Below are 21,840 nucleotides of genomic sequence, written 5' to 3' on the forward strand. Positions count from 1 at the left end.
AAAATGATTTATTTGCTGCTACATATATGTAAAAAATTAATGTCATTTCATAACTTCGGGAGAAGAATTTATTCAATCGATTGGAAAAAAATATTGTATGAAAGGAGTCGAGAACCGTGGCATCGAACTTTAAAACAATCCTCAAACTGCCCGAAGGAAAAAGCAATTACATTGGAACTAGTAGGAAATCGATATTCACTGGAAAGTTCGTAAAACTGTAGCCAAGTTGTATTCAGTAATTACAAAAGTAGTTCATTCCATATTAATTAAACATCTTATCGAATGATATAGATATAAAACAATGCCCAACGATTCGAATTATAAAAGTAAGAAATGTCTCGAAAATATCAAGATAAAAGGGAAGAAAAATAAAAAGTTTAAATGGAAATGTTATCGAGATAAAAATATTATTGTATATTAAAATGATATTGTAAATTGTTCCAATTTATACCATAAGAAAAAACATTTTAAAAACTTACAATTTCTACAATTTAAAAATTAAACGAAAATTACGAATATTATAATTTAATATACGATTTATCGATAATTTTTAATGAATTTTCAATAAATCAACTTCCTTCTTAAAATAATAATTAAACTGTCTAAAAATATATCACAGAAAATAACACGCAATTGATTTGACAGAGAATATAAACTTTCTAAAATAAAAATTCTATTATTTTAAATTACAAAAAAAAATTATATTTAACAAATTTTGATGTGGAAAAATGAATTGAATATTCCAGGACCCACAAGCCAGCTACGATGTCAATAACCATGATGAAGATCCCATGCCACGATACGATGTTCTAGACAGTAATCGACATGGCACCAGATGCGCTGGTGAAGTGGCTGCAACTGCTAACAATTCCTTGTGCGCGGTAGGAGTTGCATTTGGAGCTGGCGTCGGGGGTAAGTGTACTCGAAGAAACAGTTAATTAAAGTGTAAATAAATATTTGTCTCTTATCTAGCTAATTTTCACGTATAAATTAATTTTAACAGAAAATTAATTAAATATATATATTTTTTTTAATGAAATGCAATAAGTATTAAATAAGATTCAATTGCTCTTTTCGTGAAAACATTCAGTCTATTCTAACTTAAAGGAATTATATTCTCGGAAATTAATGTTTGTCTGACAAGTACACACGTATTTATGTACACACGCGAATTGCATTATTCATTGTACAAGAGAAACAGAATTTAGAACGCAAATTTTCCAAAAGATTATACGAACATACAAGAGAAACGTAAGTCTTTATAAAAACAAACTTTTGTTTGTTCTGCTCTCCTATGAAAATCTTTATTCTCAAATTGAAATATAAATTTACCTTTATTATTATTTTATTCGATTTAATTTCATCTTTCCAATTCGAATTTAATTTTAAGTTAATTTGATATTATTATAGTTTTTAGTAGAATTACATATTTTTCGATTAGAAAAATATATTCGATCGAAAGTAAATAATTAAGGGGGTAATATTTATCTGTGCAAAGGAGTGAGAATGTTGGACGGGGACGTGACGGATGCCGTGGAAGCAAGGTCTCTGAGCCTGAATCCTCAACACATCGATATTTATAGTGCCTCATGGGGACCTGACGACGATGGAAAAACCGTCGATGGTCCTGGCGAACTTGCCACTAGAGCTTTCATCGAGGGGATCACAAAGGTTGGTAAATATTTTTTATTTCTTTACACGCAAATTAAATGTACTGAAACGTCGGATTTTAAATTAATTAAAGGGCAGAGACAAGTGAAAAATGATTCTTCCTTCCTATGCTAAGTTGAATAATTTTTCAATCCATTTAGATTGACTTAGAGAATTAAGGAATTAACGAGATTGAATGAATTTATAGAATTTTTATATCCACTATGGATCAAAATATAAACGAATGTTACAGAGATAAAGCATAAAAATTAAAGAGTAACAAAATCATACTGGACGTCATTTTCGTCTCTGAAAGATTATAATTTTTAAAATTTTCACAAAAATATATACATTCGTGTGATCCAACAATCTCCAAAATTAAGAATTGTGACAAATTCTTGTCAACTAATATAACAATCTTATTATTAGAAATCCAGTGTGCGCGATACTGAAAGCGAAAACGAAAAGAATCGTGTAAAAAGAAATCCATAAACATCCATACGTAACAATGGGACAATCTATTTTGTAGGGAATAAAGTTTCTTTTCATTGCAAAAATTGGATTCCTTCTTCTCCATTAGAGCTGCATGAAAAACAAATAATTCGTTATCCAAATAAAGGAGAAAAAAGTCTGGCGCGATCGATAAGATTGGAAGGCCTCGTTCCCCCCCCTCCTCCTTCCCTCTGGAATGAAATTTCCAGAGATGTATTTCCCCCCAAGCATTTCTCGAATGTTTCCGCGGGACGACAGCGGGAAGGCAGATACCTCGGTTGTTATCTCGATGTTACATGCTTAGACAGTCGGTCGAAAGCAACTCTCTTCGATTACGTTTGTCAGGGGAAACATCCGATCCTTTTTATCTCGCTCCTTAGACGAGAAATTTCATTCCACCCAACTTTGCATCCAACTGACTCGTAGATCTTTAAAATAACGAATAAGTTTAAGGAGGAGAGGAATTGTGTGAGATGTGTGGTTGATAAGTGAAATTCAATATAAATGAAAATCTAATAATTTTTTGAAAATTGAAAAGAGGAAAGTACAATTGAAAGATTTGTTATTTGAAGTTATCAGAACAATTAATAATGAAATTTTATAAAGTAAAAATTATTCGTATTTAAAATTGTATTATTTAATTAATTTTGAGATAAAGTCATTTTTGAGAAACATATTCTATATTTTTGAAAAGAATTATAAAATTTCTCATTTATATTGATTGATTATTTCAATGCCGATTAAAAAACGATTCGAAATCGATTGCCAGTGTCAAAATTGGTAATTCGATTAAACCACGAAACTTTTTTCCCTGGACCAGACTTAACGAGTCTGGCGAGGCCAGCCCGGGGAAAGTTTCTAATTGGATGCTTTTAAGCGACTTGTCGCCAACTCCGCACCTGCACGCATTACCATTTTAACCTTGCTCGCTTGGAGGGTAGCCGTAAGTCATATGCAAATATCGGAAGGCACTTTTGCTGGAAAGGCGCGAGGATGTCGTTAGGGAAGCGGAAAGTCAGAGAAGGTGGGGTCGAATTTCCAAAAGGAAACGCGCGAATAATTAGCCACGACGCCGCTGGAAGGAGCAAGAAAGCGATTAATTAAACATCCTGTCCGCAATGGCGGTATTAAGGGCAACCGTGATGTATATTCCAATTGTTCTATGTTTAAAACTGATCATTGATTTTGGCAAGCTCTCAACAATCTATCTGACGAATTTTGGCTTCCACTTTATCTGGAAAATTTAAAGTTTTCATTATATATCTTAAGTAAAGGGTTTATTCAAGAATTTCATTCCTTTTTTTCTATTTTGATATTCTTCTCTGTTCTTCAGATTCCACTGTATTTTGTATCATTCACTTTTTTTTCTTATTAATTATTAATTCTCGATATTATTTACAAGTATCAATAAATCCATTGATAAATATTAGTTATTTTTAATTTTATTTAATAAAAGGATAAAATATTTGAGGTAGTACATCGTAATATATGTGGAAAACATCTCTGGATGCTTTGATATATTATTAAACATTGATCGTTTCTCTTTGTTAATGTTACGTTTGTACCCTGGATTCATTGTTTCCACTGTATTACCATTCTTTAAAGATTCCTTTTAAAAAATTTGCCGTTGAATATTTACGCGGGCAAACTGTTTCCATTGTATCATTCATTTGAAGAAGAAATAAAAACATTGAATGGGACTTATAGGGTAAACGTTTATATTCCACAAAAGTTGCTCCTTATTAAATATGAAGGAATAAATTCTGTCTAGAACGAAAGCAAGCTAAACACTCCAGGAATATCGTCGACTGTATTGAGGAAAATATTTCTCTCTTCCGTCCCTTCGTTCTACTGAAATATTTATTTCATAGTTGCTTAAAATATTTTGACAACAGGGTACATTCGATTCAATCGGACAATTTGTTATGTAAATAACGGAATGTAAATTTATTATTTTGTGTGTGAATGATATAAATATATAAATACGAATAAAAATATAAAATTCCAACAAAAATAATAAATATTAATATGAGTTAAATAAAATGGGAGGAGAAACAGAATGTTGTAGAGAAAAAAAAAAAACAAATATTTATAAGAAAAAATATTATATGATACAATTGGAATGTATCTTACGATAATTTAAAATAAAAGAGATATATAAATACGAATAAAAATAAATTTTAATACAACAAATTAAATGAAATGGAAAAACAACAGATAAATAATGAATTTTTAATATTTTTTCTTTTAAAATGATTCAATATTTTTGTCCAAAATCTCAACAAAAATGGAACATTAAAATGAAAATAATTAAATGAAAAAAAAATAGCAAAGTAAATAAAAAAAAAAACTTCTGATTTAACGGAGCTTTCTATCTCTATTCTTTTTTTATATTTTTCATTTTTTTTTTAATAAGAAATTTTCAAAGATAAGCAAATTATATCTAAATAATTCCACGTTCGATAATATTTAATTATTTTTTTATTTTCTATTTTCTTGCCAATGCAACAATATTGCCAACTAATGTCCTAGTAAAATATGAATTTATCTTTTCGGTATAATTACTGTCACTTCTGAATTTAAAGCACTCTTCCTTAATAGAAAGCTACCCGTTAAATATTCATAAAGACAGTTTTACTACTCATGGTAGCTTTCGAGTTGGTAGCTTTGTATATCTGAAATGCTTCCAAATTTTCAAGGAATATTTCGATGCAATTGTCACACAGTGTGGAATAAATTTTCAACTTTTTCTTGAAAAAGTGAACTTGTAGAAAAAAACAATTTATTTACTGAAAATATTTTATAAGTAAATTGATATTTTTTCAATAACAATAACAATAACTTCTAAATTTGTTTCCCTTTTAAATATCAAATTAAATATTAATTAATTATTTCATTTAATATGAAAGAAAAAAATTTTTTTTATTGACTGATATGTCAATAATTTTCAACATTGTTCAATTTCAATAATTTTTTTATTTTTGAATAATAAATCTTATGAAACGAAAATAATAAATTTTTAACTTTACTTTTACTAAACAAAAATCAACTTTATTAATATAAAAGTTATATATTTATCGATTTAATAATTTGAATGTAAAACAATTGCCGGCATTCCATTTTATAGATGCGTATTATTCACGTAACTGTGTCCTATATAGTACTATATTAAAGGAAATTGTGTATGCACATACATATATGTATATGCGCATATACATATATGCAAAACTATAACTGCATTTAACATCTCAGAATTGCGTTTAACACACCGCCATAATCCAATAATTCCGAGGATGGTCCTTTGATCATCGGAACTGTAGTGGTATCGGAAGTGGTACAAACTTGATATTTAACTAGAAGAGGATGCATCAGAATTTGACCTCATACAGATATTTCAACCTTAATGAACACGAATATCATTGTCTCACAATAGATACGTACATTTTAAACTATATACTTTTTCTCAAAATAATCCCTCTGCCAATTTTACCATTTTTCCTTCCACTTCTTCATACATCCATTCTAATTATTTTTTATATAAAGAAGAAAAATAAAAAACGAGAAAAACTGATTAATTACAAAAATTTTCTCTTTCTTGAAAATGCTTGAAAGCTTCATCGACAAGATCTCTGTAAAGAAAAGTCTTCGAGCAGGAATTTCACGGTGGCCTCGTTAAACTCGTCGCTTTGATCATCAGGGTCGCAACGGTAGAGGGTCGATTTTCGTCTGGGCGTCGGGGAACGGCGGCAGGGATCACGACAACTGCAACTGCGACGGTTACACGAACAGCATCTGGACGTTGTCCATCAGCAGCGCGACGGAGAACGGCCAGGTGCCTTGGTACAGCGAGGCGTGCTCGTCCACCCTGGCTACGACCTACAGTTCCGGTTCATCGGGGGAGAAACAAGTGGTGACCACTGACCTGCATCACCTTTGCACGACCAGCCACACGGGCACGTCTGCATCGGCGCCCTTGGCAGCCGGTATATGCGCCCTCGCCCTCGAGGCCAACAGAGATCTGACTTGGAGGGATATGCAACACATCGTCGTGAGGACAGCGAAACCTGCCAATCTGAAAGCTATGGATTGGGTGACCAATGGTGTTGGACGAAACGGTGAGTTGGGTGAAATTTCTTTTTATATATATTATTATTATTACACGTGTATTTATCGTGGTTGTATTTCTACGACATTGAATTTGCTCGTTCAAAATTTTGGAAATTGGATTTTTCCGTGAAGAAAATAAAGATTTAGAAAAGAAAAATAAAAGTATGTGAAGATATTGGAAGGAAAGTAATTATCTGTATGAGTTAAAAACAATAGTTTGAAGAAAGTGTATTGGAGTTAAATTTTTAAAGTAATTGCGTTTTGATATAATTTTTTTCTTTTTTAAATTTCTACTTTTTACTTAGTGAGCCACAGTTTTGGTTATGGCTTAATGGATGCAGCTGCCATGGTGCGGTTGGCCAAAAGATGGCGAACAGTACCGGAACAACACAAATGCGAGGTGTCAGCACCACACATGGGCAGGTTAGTCGGTTAATTTATTGCAACAATTATAAAACAAAAATCGAATAAAAGAAAGAAAGATTGAAAAGATCGTGCAATGCTGTTCACCGATTTTAAATAAATTTAAAATAAATATTCCCAATTTGATAAAATTGGGAACGAAAGAAAAGAACAACAATGGAAATGTTGATTTATAGAAAGTTAAGTCACCGGAAAATATCAAATACAATCAAATACAATTTAGAGTTAGATCCAGTGGCTTTTGTGATATAAATGACTATGTAAGACGTGACGATGCAATTCGATCCATCACTATTTCCGCCACGTACTAGTCTGCTTTGCGTTGCAGTCTGATGACGATAAACTGATTCCAGGAAATAGCTTTTGCAACGCGTGCACCCGATTTAATGCCGACTATTCCAAAGATCGTTCACCCCTTCCAAATAGAGAAATTTTATTGACGATGAAAATAACATATTGTACACTTATCAACTATTCCACGCCGTAAAAATAGAAATAGGGAAACTGGTAATAATAATGAAATCATGGAATTTCTTATTTCTGGAGCTGACCTAAATTTCGTGTGTGCGTGCAGGCCAATACCACCAAAGAGCCAGCTAACTCTGGAATTGCACGTCAAGGAGTGTAGCGGCGTTAATTTTCTCGAGCACGTGCAAGTAAGTACTATGTCACTCACTTTAAGTAGTAGGTTAAATAATAGTTTTCGTCTGAAATAGGTTTCAATCACGGTTTTAATAACAGGGATTTGCCCTTAAATTCTTCTAAACGCATGAATTATTTTTAACATTAACAGTTTAGAATTATTATCAAAATTAATAAATTGTTTCTTTTACACATTATGATGAATAATTTCCTGGAAAAGAATATAAAAAATTAGAGCCAAAATATTTTTCATATTGAAACATTGCAAAGTTTGGATACTTATCCAAATGTTTCTTGAAGATTATACAAATTAAATGAGTATATTAGTTTTCTAACTATTAATATCAATATATTGTGTATATTACACTTTTCATCAGGCAAAGGTTTCATTGATGGCGTCGAGAAGAGGGGATCTTCAGATACAACTAACATCTCCACAAGGTACAAAGAGTACCCTTCTTGCAAAAAGGTCACACGACGTCTCGAAGGCTGGTTTCAATCAATGGCCATTTATGTCGGTTCACACTTGGGGAGAAAGGCCACACGGCACGTGGAAACTTGAAATCCACAATGAGGGTCGATACCAAGGTAAGTCCATTGTATCCATCTTTTTGTTCCATTCTTTCATCGCCTACGACATTTCCAGATACATCGAGTACAATCTCGCTCGTATCAGAAATTTTCTGAAGCTTTATGCAGAGCTGGGGAAAAAAATTTATATTTGAAATAAGATAATTGGAGATAAATATTTTCAGAAATAAATTTTTTCGAGTGATACTGAACTTTAAAAAATAAACTCTTTTTTGTTGTTTAGATTAATATTTTAAATAAACAATTTTTAACTTTAACAATATTATATTATTATTATATATAAAAAAAATTTAATTTTAGTATTAAAGTTAAAGAAAAATGGAATATAATTTTCAATGTTTATTGCGTTTAAATTCCACGTCATAATTTATTTCAAATTTTTCTCAGCTTTGACTTTACATCCTATTTCATAAATTATTATCAATTTATAATCTTGATTCATATTATTGCAACTGATATCAGTTAAATTTTAAAAATAACGTTTCTAAAATTAATAAGTATCTTTAAAAAATTATTATTTTCAATAAAAATATATACGAAGTAAATATTCTATATTTTCATTGAATCATAAATATTTTAAATTTTCCAATTTTATAATAAAGGAGAATATTTATTAAATTCTTTTCAGATAAAATTCACTCATTTAAAAAAAGTATAATCACTTTGTGCAAATGTTTTTACAGGTTCATTAAAATTAATACCCGTGTAAAAATTATTATAACATTGCATCTTTGTAAATCGTAAATTTCCAACATCGTCTTTTGCATTAGATATATTCAAGGTACAGGTGTTTGTACATCATCTTCATCACCATTAAAATGACATAGCACGGTAAAGTTGCCGAGTAGATATCGAAAGTTTTCAAGTGTATGAAAGTTTATCAACATGGATAAACGTTCTCAAGATGGCGCATCTTTTGGTAACGAATTGGTCGTTGAGAAGTATTCTTATTTTATTGATTTTATTCCTTGATATAAATATGCATTAAAAAATCAGAAGTAGAATCTTCCCATCCTTTTTTACCTCGAATTATTAATTTGTTGCAAATGAAACGACTTTTAACGTTGACTTTGCAATTTTTAAATTAATTAAATTTTCAATATTTCATGAACTTTTTACTTTGAAAACGACATTATAATATTAATTAAAGTTCGATTCGAGAAATATTCAATATTCAAATTCATCTGAAAACTTTCCAAAAGTATCAGTTTTAAATATATTTAACATTACAAATAAACAAATTATAATGATATCAAAACTTGGAAACCTCTTAATTAACTTTCGAATATTAATCTATCGTTTCATCTTTTTCATCTTAAAAGCTTTTAAATCGTTCTTTTAAATTTACCAAATATTTCCAAATATATTTCTCTACGCGAAAATCAATTATTTCATATACGACGACGCACCGCGCAAAATTTTTCATAAAACCACTGATCCAGGTTGACACAGTTCACGATCAGTCCCATAGATTCTAAACGGCCGGCGTAAGCGTAGCAAGCTGTTATCTTATCATCCGATCTTCGAGGGCATAAAGGGAATTCTCTCGTAAACCGTGCACGTGGGAGGACGGTAAGCTGGTGCATCGCCCCCTCCCAGGGGCATAATTCCCCTGTTCGAAGCGTGTTCCGTCGCGATCTCATCCGGCAGGAATCCACGAAGCTCTCAAGGGATGTTGACCTTGCGCAACGGTGGAACCGTCAAAACCATTTCAAGCTAGAACGGCCGTTAAAGCCGATACGCGCATAAAGTTTGAATTAACGCGGGCTTGTAATCCAACAGGGGTCTCTCCATGGTCCGCGGATAGAAGCCCGCGCTATTATGTAGCCGTAATATGCAGGGTACATTCCCAAGTACCCAGGTATTCAAACCATTACATGTTGTGTTTGCGCTGTGATTCCCTGGTATATTGCCGTGAAATCCACCTCGTCGCAACAACAACAATATTCCTGCTGGCCGACGGGAATTGCACCTGTTGGTCGTCAATGATTTTCTAATCCCCGGCCACTGATAGCAACTCGATAACAACACGACTTAGATATACTCGAGGAGATGAGAAAATGTTCTCCTGTTACGAAGGATTTGGATAAGAGTCAAGATTATTGGTCGTTTCTAGATTGTCATATACATTTGAGATCTTCTTCCTTAGAATTATTTGGATTTGTATTTGAAATCTGTGAAAGGTAAAGAGGCTTGTTTGAATTTTGACTTGAAGAAAGAACATTATGAAGAATTGAAGAATATGAAATTTGATATGTTTCTTTAGAACAAGAAACAATTTCTCCTAGAATTATTTATGCCTTTTAGATTTTTGAATAGTTTCTATTTCATTGTCAATGAAAATAACGTGATTCAATATGACAATGAATATTAGAAAAAGAAATGAATGTGATAAGGTTTCAATTTTAATTGTTAAATGTCTCCTAGGATCTTTTTATCGCACATAATTGAAAACGTAGACACAAGAAATATTTCCCATTTCTCCACACGTATATTTGATATAAATATAAATATCTTTGACCATTAGTAATTTACTTAGCCAATTCTAATCAGCCAAAGTTATATAACGAAACTGTCGAATTTCTTGCCGCTCTCTCCTGAACCCGACGACCAACCAACTCGCCAGGTCGCGCCACGCTTCACGAATGGGCGTTGATATTTTACGGGACGTCGACGCTTCCCGATCGCACGGAATACGCGTTGTACAATCCCGCCGGGATGAACATACCGAGAAGGCCATTCGTCAAACCGCGCGAGACAGTGTTCTCCAAGGCTCAGAACTCTCTCACGAGCTCGAAGATCAAGCAGAGCCAGCACAAGTCGGAGAAGCCGGGTAGTCTCAGCCCGCCTTACGTGGTGAACGCCCAGATACAGTCGCAGAGGAAGAGCAAGGCGCGCGGCCAGCACAAAAATGGCAAATCGGCCAATAAACCGACCCCGAAGCCGACCGTGCAGACGTTGAGGGGGTTGACCGTGGCGAGGGGGCCTAACGTCGCGGGGGAGGTACGCCTGATCACGTCCAGGCCACGAGGGAGGAGCACACCAAGCCCTGTCACGACCACTGTCGCGCACCAAACCAGTCCGCCCACCGCTGTTCCAACCACAAAAGTGGCCAGCAGGCAAAGAATCGTGGACGTGGCGACTGCCTCGTCCCTTCAGAGGGGTTTGATCCTCTTGGAGCCACCAGCGAAACCTGCCATCAACAACGTGCCAGCCATTTTCCAACAGTATCCCAAGATTCAACAGCTCTATCCATTGTATCCTGTCTATCCCGGGGTTAGAGGAGCCGGCCAGCAACACGCGACCAGGGCCAAGGGGTTGGAATTGCTGCAGGATGAACAGTTCGATTCGAAGAACTTGGATAAGGGTATTCCTCTTTCGTGGCTCGGTTGATATTAATGTCACGAGTTAATCCGTGGATGATTCATCAGATTGTCTGGAAATTGATTGGTTTTCTTTTTTTTTTTTCTTTTTTCTTTTTTGAGGATTGATGTTTGAAGATGGTTTGGTTTTGTTTTGAAATATGTGTTGAAGTGTTGAGATATGTTTGAACTTTGTTTAAGTTTGAGACATGTTTTGATTGGAATGAAGATTGATACAACTGGATAGGTATGAGACTCTTCTTACATTCGGTAGTGTAAATCTAAAATTTCGAGATTTTATTAGAAAAATTCAAATTACTTATGATTTTGAGATTGATAAATTTTATAATTTTCTTACATATTTCTATATTAAATTGGAATCGACGTAGTGTATTATAAATTACAATGGAACTGTGCAGAATGGTACCTATTGAAAAATATCTTTATATTATTTATATTGTTGCTGAGCATCATTTCACTTATATGATTTAATTTATAATATCTTAAAGAAAATATTTTGTAAAATTTTCTCTATCAATTGGATATAAATCATTCAAAGGGAACTAGGTTGATTCTGATTAATATATGAAGAATCTAGTTATAATCCAGCTTGTCCCTTATCAGGTTCATAAATGGAATTCTACTGTAATTTAGTAGGAATATATTAACGTAAGTACAAAATATGAAAATATAATCAAATTATCAACAGGTTCTAAATAGCTTGATTTATATTTCAAACATATGGCTATTTTATGGAAAATTTGTGAATTAAAATAAAAATTTATACGAAGTTAAATTATTGAAAATTATTTCCGGACAATCTAATAATAGAATGAATAAAATAAAAATTCTGAATAATGTGACAATGTTTTAAAATAATTTTAGTTAAAAATATTTGCATGCATCATCCACGAATTCACGTTACATGCAATATTCTTTTATCGCATTTCGTAAAAGTAGTAAAATGTACTACAATAGAACTGCATCCATGTGTACAATTACAGAATTAAGTGAATCCTCCTGCAATTTACTTTTTTGTTTTACCCTATCTTCATTGTTCCTCCATTATTGCACTTCAATGTAATCATTGTGGAATTTGTTTTTATGCTCCTACATTCTTTTTTATTCTTTGTTATCGTATATCCTATGACCATTGAGATAATTTTTAGGTATTTTTAACAATCTCTCTTGGATATTTTTCGCTCACGTTTGTTTGTTGCATCAATAAACAAGATGATAATTAGGAAATGTTGTAAATATTATTACATAAAATTTCTCTAATACACCGATGCGATTGAAGAATTAAAGTGAATTATCTACATATTCAAAAGCGATTCAATTTTCAATAAAAATCTATCTTTCATTAACATTGTTAATTCAAATAAATATCTAAAATAAATTGCTCTAATATTTAAATTGCATCCATTCCACGTATAATAAAATAATCATTTCTTTTTCTTATATCTTTCCATTTAAATCATCTATAATCAATTACAAAAATAATACAAATTTATAGATCAAATTAAGTTAAAAATATCTTTAATCATCATATACCTGCAACACAATTTTAATCACGATCGAATCTCCATTCTCTTTTTCAATTCTAACAAATTTTGTTGTGCATGTTCTCGTGTGCCTTTTTATTTAAAATATTACTCGAGCCTTTCATTTTATAACGATTAAAATTTAGCTTCTTATAATGGTATTATAACGATTACAAAGTTGTTAAAGCTATTAAGGTAGTCATACATACGCAAGCTATGCCGTTTAATCAAAACTTTCGATAACTTCGTTGCAGATAATGCTTCCCCTATCTGATTCGCTTGTATGCATGAAAATGTGTGTTTAGTATATTGTAGAAGTATGCTTCAGGCAATGCATAGTACGCAAACATTAATTACTTGTTAAAATATGTATCATCGAAAATTGATTAACTATCAATTCGCCTAATTATTTCAAACGATCGTAATTAATTGGCAATCATTTATTTAAATATCGTTTCACGTAATGCAATACACATTTCGTTCAACCCCAAAAAATTTATCGTGTCGATCCTCCTCGACGTTTTCTCTCGTATAATTTTCCTATCAATATTCTACTTTACTTGGATAGATAAGAACTATAATTTTGCAGATCATGTTGATCTTTTACAAGAGAAATAACAGCCTAGCCTTTATTGGCTTCTAACATTTCCATTATGCCCTTAAGTGAGTTTTCATAAAACGTCCTCAGGAGGTACGATAAGTACTCGAATACTTTAGGATCATCCTACATTTATCGTAACATATTTTATTGTCGTCCATATACAGGAATTTACGATTACACTTTTTGCGGAAATGAAAAATAAAATATTGACGGGGGACGTATAAAAACTTGACTGAAAAAGGTATCAAAAACTTTGCAAAGAGTTTAAAGTCGGAAAGTTCAATGAATTATTTAAATTTCCCTTCTATACTTTCATCTTCTATATTCCATGATTTTAGATCATTTTTCTTTTATTACTTTTTTCCATAATTCTGTACCAATATCCTTTTTCCACAATTTTCGAATTTCACAATTTTCTTCATAAAATATTTCAAATTGTATCGAATATATAATCTAAAAAAAAAAAGAATATCTTAAAATCCTGTACAGATACAATTTTCCAAATTGGATGAAATAAATATCACTTTTCGATTCATCACCGTGACTCGTTCCACCAGATAAAAATTCCTCGAGCATCGTTACACAACGCTTTATTAATTTCCCAACGGCAACGACATTGACACCCTATTCGCCTCACCTATTTCACTGTCACCGGGTTTCCAAGACCACGCCTCGAGGCACCCATCATCGAATATATACCAAATACCTTGTGGATGGTACACGGTTGTTCGCCCGAACGAACCTAGACATCACACCGATCCGTGTACGTGAGTGTGAGCGTGTGTGAGTGGATAATGTAAAGTGCACTCGTGTCACGTCAAATGGAGGCACCCATCTGTCGTTAGACGGTGGTGACATTAAGAAAACAGGAAAGACGGTTCTGTGCCTCGTTCTGAATAAAACCCGTTTCATTCGCGTACGCGCCATTTCCAATTTTTCCAGCGTGTATGTAAATTAGTTGGATGATATTATCGAATGTGTAATTTGAATTGGAGAATTTTGAATTTAAAAGAATACTTAATCGAATATGCGCGGATCTATGAATTAATATTATCGAATAAATTGCAAGAAAAATTAAAAAGGAAATTTTTTTTATAAAAGTGAAATTGGTAAAAGTAAACTTTGATCTTGAATATCTATTTATCTTGAATTCATGAAATTTGAGTATTTATTTGAATATTTATCTTTTATATATTGTTTTATGATATTTTTCCTATTATTTCAATTAATATTATAGATACAAATTTACAAATATAATCTCATAATTATTATGCATATTATAAATTTCATATTATAATCTAATACAGTGTAATTATGAGATTATAATTAAATGTATGTTATAATATTATGAATATTAACAATAGAGATCAGAGATGATGTTTAAATTATGCAAATACATTATTTGTTGGCATAAATATTATTAATAAATAAAAATTTATTTATTAATAATATAAAGATAATAAGTAAATAATTAATATTTATACTTATTATTGAGACAAATATTAATAATTTTAAAAAACATGGATTCTTTTCATTTTCATACGTGAATTTTTTTAGTTTAATAATAATTTCAATGAATAATATAGAACGTATAAAAGAAAAACCAAAAAATTTTATTCAAAATTATTTCAGGATATTCATCATTTTTAAATGTAATCTCTCCCTTTTAATATTTTTTAAATTTTACACGATTAATAAGACATAACATTATTCCATCGTAAAAATTATCTTCGATGATTTATCATTATTAATTCATCAAAAGAAACAAATAAACAACGGATATATCATATTGAAAAAATGTATGATTCAAAAAAAAAAAAAAAAGACTCATTTGCAATCAATTACATATTTTCCTTTAATCAAATATATATATGTATTTCACCAGAGGGCAGTAAAAATTGATCGAAAAGTTTAAACTGAAAAATTTATGCAACTTGTTTAAAAATCGATTCAAAGAATATATAATTCAATGTGCTTTCATTTCATATATCATATGTTTACAAAGGAGATTAAAAATAAATTTTCTGCAACACCATAAATGAAATTTTAATTGAAATTTCTTCCTCCGAAATCTTTATGAAACACGTACGTATTCAAAACTATCGTTTAATTTTAATTATTATTATCTTGTTAAATTAATTAAATAGAAATAAAATATCTTTCCACGAATTTTTATTTATTTTGTTTAGCTCCTTTATATACTTTTATAGATATAATTTATTTATATACTCTTATATCACGTAGTTAATTTATGTATACACACATTTATCGTTGGAAAATTATTTCTGTTGCTTCAAATGTATAATTAAATTAGAATATCTGTTTCTATATATGGCATGTTTAAGATATATACATATGTACATATATATGTACAATTTTTCTTTTTTTCTTTTCCATACTGATAATTATATATTGTTATTTTCATTTTAAAAAAAGATTGTTTTAATAATCAACCAAACAAATTGATTAATTTCCAATTAATTAAACGACAAATTTTTACATCATTTTAAATACTTTTATGCCTTATTGTTATTAGAATGTAGAATGTACTATACACAATCAGGTGAATGTATTTTTGTGCATTTCCACAATTCACTTATAGCATTTCAAAGTATTTAGAGAATTGTTGAAATTTTTACTTTCAGCATGTTCATATGTGTTTCATCATTTGAAAAGCATCCTTTTTTTTATATATATACATATATATACATCTCGATATTAATGTTTTTAATTTTTCAATGACGAACATTCCATTGCACGAGCCATGAATCGCTTGTCAGAAGAAATTAATTCTTTTTTTTTTCTCAATAGCTACTTCTGAGAAACGATTTTCTTTTTCCATTATTTTCACGTTTATTCACATTTATCGTTTCGTAGATACAATATAAATCGCAAGTGAAGTGGAGAAATAATATTCTCGAACACAAAGAATTCTTCCATTGCTCTATCAATTAATCCACTCGAACTGACTATACTAATTTCAATTTTAAAATATAGAATTCTACCATATAATGAAATTGAAAATCTCCATATTATAAGCTCCAAGTAAAAATGAATATAAATTATTTCTACAAATGTTTCAAAAATAAAGTCCTTTTCCAACATACACTTTTCCAATCTTTATTATATTTTTCTTTCTTAATATCCTAAATCTCTAATATAAATCTCTCCACTTCACTTCGCAAACTGAATGAATAAAAATGTAAAAGAAACGACTCACCCTTCCACCATTCCAGACACCCTCGACGAGTTCAAGCTAGTGTTCTACGGCACGGAAACGTCGTTGGAATTCGACGACGAGTTGGACAAGGACAAACCGTTGCCACCGGTGAACCAGCAGGACGTGAGCCAGGACAATACGGCGATAGGCGCGAGGCACAACGTGATGGACACGGAGGGTGGTCCGTGGACAGGTAGCCAACAGGTGGAGCGCGTGTCCCATCCGGAAGTGCAGAGGCCCACGACCGAGAACCAGACGAGCGGTTGCAGCGGCATCGACACTGGAAATGGCAGGTGCCTAGGTGGGTGCCTCATTCTACTCCTTCTAGCCTACCTGCTCGGTGGGAATGCCAGTCCGGTGGGGAACTTGGCGGCCAGCTGGCATTATTTTAACAGTGTAGGGAACGAGAGTGATTGTCCCGAGACAATTCCGTGCCGATGGACGGCCTGTCTCGGCCCCAGCTTGCCGACCGACGACAGGTCGCCGAGGCAAACCGTTTCGTGCTCATGATGACGCCTCCGCCCGATCGACATTTTCATTTGAATTCGGTCGAGTCGCGATCGCGTGTCGACGATCGTATTTCGAGTTCGAACAGCTTTGTGCAATTTGTGATCCAACGTTAAAATTGACCGACGACAGCCCGTCGTCCTTCCACTTTTCACACCATCGGAGGGAGGGACTCCAAAAGGATGTCGGAGACAGAGCTTAAAATTCTCTCGTCTGTCTCGACGAGGATGACGTTCGCCAATGTCGTTCTAGGGATAGGATTGGTCCACTCGACTGTCGAGAGACTATATATATATATATATATACATAGGAAGAGTCGTTGAAGAGAGAAGAGTAATGGCTACGCCTTTAATGGGACTATAATGGCGATCGAGTACGCGGGAAAATCGATTCGAACGTTTATGATTCCTTCCTTCTTTTGAATGTACCTCTTGAATGAATTATTGAAAATCCTATGTCCATGTGGGAGAATAATAATTTTGACATGTTTTGAGAAGAGGAAAATTGTTAATTTATCATCTCTGAAAATTTTAAACGCGAGCTCGTTTTCTATCTCGCGTAATAAGATCGATTTTCTCTCGTGCTCGATAATTATTTCCTTTCAGCGTGGCACGCTCGATTTTTAATTAATGACAAGGAAACATCCCAACGACACTTTTCTACGTGATGATTCAAAGGAGCCAAACTCGCGAAACTGCCACTAAGGGGATTCAAGATCGATGGATCGCGTCCAAATGGCAGACCGATCTTGGTTAAATTACCTCGCGTAAATCTATAGGGTTATTATATCGGTAAAATTAAACGCCGCAAAATCGTTCAGGTTCGATTTTCCTAAACAGCCAATTAATCATCAAAAGCTACTCGACTGCGTAATACGTTTATCACGAATATTCGACGGGATAATCTAGCCGATTTAAATTTCGAGACTCGATCCGATATTCGATTAATATATGCGATTATGTGCTTTATATCGCTGGCCAAAAGTTTGGGATCGAATAGGTTTTCGAATGCCTCGTTCGTTCTTGAACTACAAGAATGTTAGGGGAAAAAAGATGTATATCGAGAGTTTGTCGATTTGTAAAGAGAAGTAGAAAATTCAATACGGTTTTAAAATTGAAAATTAGTATTTTTTTAAGATGAAATGTAATTTTGTATCTCTTTATAGGAATACTAATTAATTACTCGAAAGTAATGACGTTTAAATGGAAGAATGAACAGAAAATTTATGCGATATAATACATAATAGATTTTTTTATTTAATTATTTCCTTTATGCGATATGTTTATTGATAAATTTCTTCTTCTCTTTGTTTCAAATCATTTAAATTCAAAATTGAATGATGGCTCTTTAAATTTTAATTAAATTTTCTTTTCTGATTATGCTAAGCTTATGCTAATTAATTTAAAAAAAATCTACAAAATATTATCACTTTTTAATAAAAATAACAATATTTCCACAAAATTAGAAATTGATCCCAAACTTTTGAGTAATATTATGTACAAGAGATTAAATCTTTTATCTATGTTCGATTTCATCTTTCCATCAAAAAATAATCCATCAAATAATTTGATGACACTGATTCTGCTATTGATTTTAAAAGTTCAAAATAAACTAAAGAATCATTGAAATTGAATGGTATATAGAAATCTCGGAAATAGATATAAGAGTTAATCATTTCGTACGATTCGATGCTAATTCAGTGTTCCTGTGTCGTTAATCCAGTGTTCAAGTGAACGTAAAGACAGAAATGATAAGCTCACGCGGTATCACGTTGCATGTGGAAAAAGAAATAATCGTATCTCGATTTCACTGTCAAAATAGTGATAATTTAAAATATTTTTGTCCAAAAAACTCGTAATGATAACAATGTGAAATTGGAATATGATTATAATTTGAATAAGGAAAAACAATTATTACTTCACTTAACTCTTCTCATAATATATAACTCGTTTTATGAACAATACAATTCTTCAAATTTCGCCTAAAATTTCACAAATCAGTTTAAAAATTACTTCTCAACATTCTTCCCCCATTTTAATTTCCAAATTTTTGAAAAACTAAAAGTTTCTTGCTTAATACCTTTAAATTTGCATTATTCGTACATAGACTTTCATCCTTGTCCTTATTCATTAACAATCAACAAATTTCGCTGTCATTGTGATAAAGCGTGAGCTGAGTAAAAAGAAGACGTTTCTCTCTTGAAAATAGAATCATAAAAAAAAAAAAAAAAAAAGACCAGAAGGGAAAACAAAAATATCGGTTCAACAATCTCGTAATGTCCGTCTAGCAACAATAGTTTCTCCTATCGATCGACCGAAACGACCGAACGTGTTCCAAAAAAAAAGAGAGAGAGAAAATTTCTCTCCGCGCCCCTTTCATCTCTTTCCGGCACCCCGCTTTTTCCCCAGACATTTCACTTTTATCTCCGCGTTTCTTGCTTTCCCCCTTCCCTTCCCTTCCCCCGCTCTCTCGTCCTCCCCCAACTTTCTCTTCCTCCACCCTTTCTCCACAACTTTTGCTTACCCAGCTGGGGCTATCACCACTGCCGGAAACAAAAACGTAACGGAGCGTTTACGACCGGTTGATGCAAACAGCCGCGAAGAGGATACATAAGACTATCGTCGATGCAGGCCTTCAAAGTATACACGTTTGCCTAAGAGAAACTCCGGGGTGTGGTGTCACCTGTTCAAGTGTGATTTTGAGAGATTTTTTGAAGATTAAGGTTAAGAAGGGACTGGATAAAGAGTAATTTATCGAACGACTTTTAGGCATTTTAATAATATTTTAATACGGTGGAAGTAGATAGGAAATTTTGGACAGTTATTTATTTCAATGTATCTATCAGTATGGAAATATAATTTATGTTATTGCAAATTTGCTGGTAATAGATTTTTAATATTGACTGGGTTTTAAGGATAAAATATTTGTTCTATCTAATATGTAAATAATTTTTATAGTAATTTTGAAAAATAATTAATTAATTGTCGAAATATTGAAAATCAAAATTTGTTTTAAATTTTAATTGAAATGGAATTAGAATGAAAGAATCGATTGTCAGTTATCCTTAACTTGCAATTTTTTCATTAGCTATTTAACTTATTTTTAATAATTTTTAGTAGTCAAATATAGTAATTATACATTGCTGAAAAATTGAAAGTAGAAATTGAGTTTTCATTCAAACTCGAATTAAAATAATTGTTCTTCTTTAAGTTAGAAATTGTAATCCACAGAAAGAGTTTCTTATTTTCTTTGCTATTTCCTATTTCATGAATCATCGAACATTTTCAAGAAAATTAGATCAAAATTATATTATCTAAAAAATTATTGAACTGCCATAAGTAAACTCACTCTCGATTACTTTCTCATTTATTAATCCTTTATCAAATATTTTTAATCCATTAATATTATATTACTTACATTTATTTCCATTTCCAAACTTTGAACTTTATGTGAATTCATGATATGACACGTACATATCTCTCTCCACTGACATAAATTACCAAATATTAATCAACTTTTGAAGTCGTTCGAATAATTTACGTAATTACGACCGTTGCTTGTGCAAATCGCCACTACCTTCATCGAAATTGATATTTTGGAAAATATGACGTGTATAGGCGTATAGGTCCATCGATTCGAAAGCAAATACTGCACAAATTTCGACTTTGAGACCTATTCGAATTCAAATCAGATATTAATCACGTTCGATAAACACGAATATCCATAATGCAACAAAAATTTCAAAGATTTCGCGAGAAACTATTATCAGAAGCCACTTTTGTTAATTAATCAAATAATCCTTGAGGTGTTCGAGGATTAAGAAGAAGAAGAATTGATAAGGATCATTCGATAAGTGGAAAAAATTCGACGAGTCGACAAATTATGATTCGTCGTGAGGATTATAATTAGAGGGGGGGGATTTAATTCATCGGGTACAATGAAACTTTTTCCGGAGGATTATTAAAATGCCGGCCTCGAGTAAAAATGGCGAGCGAAAGAATACGAGCCATTGCCTTTAATTGAAACGATTAAACGATCGTTGAACTTTGGAAGGAAATATTGGAAGAATCGGATGGTGGAAAGTTTACAAATGTATGAATAATAAATTAATCGTATAAAATGGGGAGAATGAATCGTGATCAAAGTAACGAATAATCGGATAATAATGAAGGAAAGAGGAGGGGAGGGGGGTGGAGGAATGGATGAAGCGCGATTAAACAGGGAAACGAAGTTACAATGTCGATGATTATAAAATTTGATCTGTTGCGAATATTACTTTTTTATATCAGGGGAGGAGGGATTATATATACGATTATATTCGTTCGTTCGGGATAAAAGTGGAAAATATTATATTCCATTCCACGTTCGCAGTCGATGATACTCGATCCTCCGCAATGAATAAATGAAAATGGGGATAAAAGGGATTCGGATTGTTTATTAAAAATTATATGGCGTTTTGAAAATGATCTGAATTCGATCGATCGATCTCTCAATTTTTGTTTCGAAAATTGATAGTTTTTTTTTTTTTTTACGTTCGAAATTGCGTTAAAGATTTTTTTTTTTTTCCACAGTGCACATGTTTTGAATTGATTGATTCTACGAGTCGGCATCATCGAAAATTGATAAAGTACTTTCGTGCAAAAATATATTGGAACTGTAGCAATGTGCAAAAATTTGTCAATTATTTCGATGTGTTTAGAT

The 21,840-nt window shown here is 32.2% G+C and overlaps 1 protein-coding gene and 1 long non-coding RNA gene across 7 annotated transcripts in view; one reads left to right on the forward strand and one right to left on the reverse strand.

Moving 5' to 3' along the window:
- Positions 1 to 16,741, reverse strand: part of LOC100578990 (dynein intermediate chain 3, ciliary) — a 68,374-nt gene extending 51,633 nt beyond the window's left edge. The window contains exon 1 of the mRNA XM_016916157.2: positions 16,633 to 16,741. The gene's annotated coding sequence lies outside the window, so the exon portion shown is untranslated. The remainder of the gene's footprint in view (positions 1 to 16,632) is intronic.
- LOC100577945 overlaps positions 1 to 21,840 on the forward strand; it is a 274,124-nt gene that overhangs the window by 233,828 nt on the left and 18,456 nt on the right. For 5 of the 6 annotated variants that reach the window (XR_001705522.2, XR_001705521.2, XR_001705518.2 and 2 more), the window contains 8 exons: positions 747 to 912; positions 1,499 to 1,671; positions 5,840 to 6,257; positions 6,555 to 6,672; positions 7,247 to 7,328; positions 7,692 to 7,902; positions 10,532 to 11,272; positions 16,649 to 16,933. This is a non-coding gene — a long non-coding RNA (furin-like protease 1). The remainder of the gene's footprint in view (positions 1 to 746; positions 913 to 1,498; positions 1,672 to 5,839; positions 6,258 to 6,554; positions 6,673 to 7,246; positions 7,329 to 7,691; positions 7,903 to 10,531; positions 11,273 to 16,648; positions 16,934 to 21,840) is intronic. The other variant, XR_001705523.2, reaches the window with a different exon arrangement.

This window comes from Apis mellifera, linkage group LG14, assembly GCF_003254395.2.
Source record: "Apis mellifera strain DH4 linkage group LG14, Amel_HAv3.1, whole genome shotgun sequence".
Taxonomy (NCBI): Eukaryota; Metazoa; Arthropoda; class Insecta; order Hymenoptera; family Apidae; genus Apis; species Apis mellifera.